Raw genomic sequence first — 4887 nt, forward strand, 5'->3', positions numbered from 1 at the left:
TAATTGGAATTATCTGAAACTTAAAACTCCGAGCACCAGAGTGGGAATCACCGGCTGAGACATATAAAACCCTCTGGTCGGTGCTACGTGCATATCCAACCATCTAACACAATATGTACCAGCATCACATTTAGATCCCTTAATGCTGGTTTTCCATCAGAAAAATTATGACCAAATACATTGGGATCTTTTATATAGTGACCACTATTACTAAATTTAATTATTTCATGTAATGGCCAAAGAAGCCTTGTCTTCCAAGTGGTTTCCTTGTGGTCATCAGGTTAATAACCTGTTTAGCTGTGAAAGAAATTCAAAAGCACAGTTCGCTTATGAAGGATCTCATTTCACATCTGTGGAATGCAGAGAATTTCTGAAAGGTGGAAAAGTATTAAGCACAGATGTTCTTCAACTTATTATCCTCAAGACAATGCATATAATATATGAGCCAGGTTTGGAAAACTTCTTTCCAACTCTTGATCTATATAAGAAACCTGCAAATAATTTAGTAAGGATTAGTTATAGGATTCTCTATAGTCAATCTATAACTAACACACTAACATCTGCTTGAAGAACTGCTGATAAACATTGCTGTACAAAGCTGTGGGTTAATTTATGCCAGCCTCTGCAAAATGCAGTGATGGACCAAGAAGAAAGACCCTTTCTTCTCACCATGATTCCACCCATAGGGCATTAGGATATCTATCCCAGGACATGATTCAGGGACAGATATCTCCTAGCTGAGCTAGATAACTAGGGACTCAGTAAAAGACTTTGGTCTGTAAAGCCTCATGGGTCAATGATCATATGTATAGCAAGTATATTAGCACCAGTACCTCACTATGGAGCAAGAGAGTTTGGAGTTTCAGAGCTAGAATGAAAGCAGCTGAGACACAACAGAGGGAGGAAGGTCACCCCACTCACAGGTATTTACTTCAAAGGTAGTCATCTTAAGAAGGACTCCTCTCATTCAACAATCAAAGATAGACTGGAGAGGGAAGGAAAGAGGTCTAGGCCCATCTACATATTGAAGGACTCACCTGTGCAACTTGTCCAAGGACTGGATGCTGTTAAATACACAAGTGATCTGGAATAATAAGACTGACACTCTGTTCTATAGGCTATAAAATCACACTTGGCACCTGGGACAATGAATCCATAATTAGTCATTTTACTTTGCTTTGAGGCAAATAGAACTGAAACAAAATATAAAGACCTGTAGTATAGACTCTGGGATGCTTTTCAGAGATATGACTTTCTGACCTTGGATTCCCATCAGTATAGGAAGAAACAAAGGCATCCTCTCACTTGGTGAATGGTCTGATTAGGATACTATTATGGAAATGAAGACCATTTTCTCTTCCTCCACCTATACTTTAGAAGGTAGTGGCAGGTGTGACTTCATTTTTGAGGAACCTAATCCTTTTAGTATGTGTCAGGCATTTTCTGATAATGCCTGCAACTGTGTAAAACCACTAGTGGAGCTTTTCTTTCTTCAGATTTTTTGATTGTTGTGGGGTTTTTTATGAGGGAATCACCATTTATGGGAGTAGATACCCCCACTTACCACCACGGATAGCAAAACCTGCCAGCTCAGTTCCGACTGGTATATCTCTCTGAACTGGATGTACAGACAACTGTTACACTCCATTTTAGGGACCTCTATGCTTCAAGATCAACTACTCCTGAGGAAATCAAGGGAAAAATGTACTTTTTAAAAATCTTGATATATTTCCCTTCTGTGTTAACAACTGAGTTTCTCAGTCCTGTGAAGACTAGGGTGAAATGTTCAGAGGTACAATCCTAGCCCTCAGGAAAACATAACACGAAGTAGAAAAGATCCTAGAGAGGTCAGATACCTCCAGGGTCTAGTAACAGCTTAGCCAGTTTTTGTGGAGGACTCTTGAATGGAGGTTCCTAAGCTGTTTAATGGCCTTTGTCATTGCACTGCTTGCTGATAGCAGTATCAGGCAGCTATCTTTTGTAGATTTTTTTGTTTTGTTTTAAATGGAAATACACCATGCTAGTTTTTCTCAGAAGTTCTTTCAAGTTTCTGAAGTGCACAGCAGTTGTCACCCCCATGAGCATTACCACTTGTCACTTCTTTCTCATTATGCCAATAGTGAGAATGAAAACCCAGATTCCAGTTTCAAAGCCCCTCCAATGAAGGGACCTCATCCATTAGCTTGGATTGCTGGTCAGTCTTGGTAGATTAGCTACAAGGGGAGCTCTGTAACATGCTTTAGCAATACATCAGCCAAACAGAGCCTGCTCACAGCACAACAGTGTGTAAATGAAGGTGGCAGACTAATACTGACTATAACTATCACTCTTCTCAGGGAGGATAGTCCTGAGTTGTTCTCAGGCAGGAAAGGATTACCATGACAGTGTGGCTGTGCCAGGATGAATGCTTTCCCCATCATGCTTAGTGTGGGAGGCCAGCTCTGTATCACACTCCTTCAGAGTTACATCTGCTTTTAGTTTTATCAAATCATGATGCATTTGTTGCCACCACTCTGGTCATAATAGAGGTGGTTATCAAGTCACCAACGCATGGCTATAGCAAGGAATTCTGTATCTCAGGAAATGCATCTGCTACTCATTCCTAGGTAAGTCATTCGATGCTGCTAGATTATATAATGAATTTAAATCTGCCAAGAGTGAACAAGAATCCTACAACAAAAGTGGAAACCTGTTTCACATACAAGATCAAAACAGGCACGAATGATGGAAAGAAACTGTTTCTAAACTGAACTTCACACATTCCAGTTGCGAAGCTTGGCAGACTGTCAAGAGACTGAGTGGAGACTCTAGTCTGGGAAAAGGGAGTACCCTGTCACAGCAAACTCCACAGCATCACAGCTGGTAGCCAATGGCACAGACCCCTAATTGAAATAAAGCTTTCAGTCATGCATTAAAAATGATGGTTTCTTAGACTGAAGATTCCAAATGTCAGCAGGAACCTGATGCCTTCCTTCACTTGCCTGAGTTCAGACTGGCTCTTCATAAACAGCACATGGCTTTTTGGACTGGCAGTTGAACAATCAGCAAACAGTGATATGCTGTGATTTATGAACCATTATATTTCACACTGCTGACCCCAAGCATGCAAGGGGAGGAAAGGATTACTACTACTCCTGATGCAGGGAAAACAGTGACAAACAGGAGGAGCTTCTGACCTGCTTCTTGGCTGTGCACTGCCTCACAGCTTTATGGGGAAAGTAATGCTTATGTGGAGTAAGGCTCCATGCCACTCCAGTTTGACCAGAGATGTGAAGAGTAAATCTTTAGCAGGAAAAAAAGTAGTTTGCATTGTACTTACCTATCTTCCATCAGTTTAGGATATCATATAGTATGAGTAACTGACTGTAATCTACTTATTTTCTGTCAGCTTCTCCTTGAAGCGATGCACAAGAAATACTTCATTTCAAAAACTAAGATGTGCTATATAATGTGCTCTTTTACATTTTAACTCCACTCCTAACTTCTTGTCTATCTATCTATCTATCTATCTATCTATCTATTTACCTACATACATGTTCATAAATTTTATGTATGCTACATATGTGTTAACAACATACACTGACAATTCTAGAATTATATTTTGTGCCACCAGAAGGCATATAAAATGTAATGAGTATATCTTGACCATTTGATCCCAAGAGAGAGGAGCCATCTTCAGTAAGACCAGAACAGTAGCAAATATATCTTTGATTCTGATCTCCTTCCAAGCACTGGACCTTTTTAATGGGTTATCTCATATTTGGGAATAGCACTGAAATCGCTGATGGCCCTTGTCTGAAACAACTGAAAATAAAACTGGCTTTTGCCTCTGCCTTGAATTCCAGGGAACCTTTGGACCATTTGGATGCTGGTACCTAGATAGTAGCCCTGATTGTTGATAATGGTCTGGGCTTTGTAATATAGTTGTAGTATTGATTATTTTTGGTATAGCATTGGACCCAACCACTGATGTCACTAGCATCTGTTTGAATCACTGTGTTCTGCATATGCTAAGAGATGGGGTGAAAGAGTCAAACTGCAAATCTGCTGGTTTTTTCCATCTGCAGAGCTCCAGCTTCTCAGCACCATTTGGAAAGAGGACTCATAGACTACAGGATAACAGTGCTGCTGGCCTCTCACTAGGTCTTTTTTTTTGCCAAAAAAGAAAAAAAATTCCTTGCAAAATATACATATTGCTGAGAAAGAGATTCTAAATGCTGGGGAGCTTGTTGCTGTAGCTACCCCGTTGCCTATTGAAAGGTAAAGCTCAGCAGAGTCAGAAATAGAATCTGACTCTGAGCTGTTTTAACCATGACCTGTTTCTTTCTATGGAGCTGTGCAATAGACTGGAACTCAGGCAGTAAAAAAGCGCCTGTGTTGCCACACACCAGATGTCTAAAAGGTGGTCTACTGCACTCCCATTCACTGGATTACAAAGACATCTATACTGACACAACACAGATAATGATATCTGACTTTTGCATACAAGCACCCAACGCCTGAGTGCAGTTCCTTCTTATGGATTTTGCGACTGAGTCCTAATTACTAATCAATCCTCTTGAAAAATCTAAACTGAATGAAGTACAAGTCAGAATATTTAATTGGCAGAATACTCACCCATAAAAACTGAAGGAATAATCAGTGATGCAAAGACAAACACAGGCAATGCGTGTGATTTTACTATCTAATATGTTGCTGTCATTTTAAACTGAAAAGACGAAATACGTACTATTTTCCTTGTTTGCAGTATATGAGAAAATATGGATCCTACATATGGCAATGTTCATCTGTTTCATATGAAACAACTATTCCTTTAGATTTAGTGTCCAGTCCACTCGCATTTCTCACATAATGGTAAAAATAAGGCTAATCTATCCAGCAACTGAA

Source organism: Colius striatus, chromosome 3 (assembly GCF_028858725.1).
Source record: "Colius striatus isolate bColStr4 chromosome 3, bColStr4.1.hap1, whole genome shotgun sequence".
Taxonomy (NCBI): domain Eukaryota; kingdom Metazoa; phylum Chordata; class Aves; order Coliiformes; family Coliidae; genus Colius; species Colius striatus.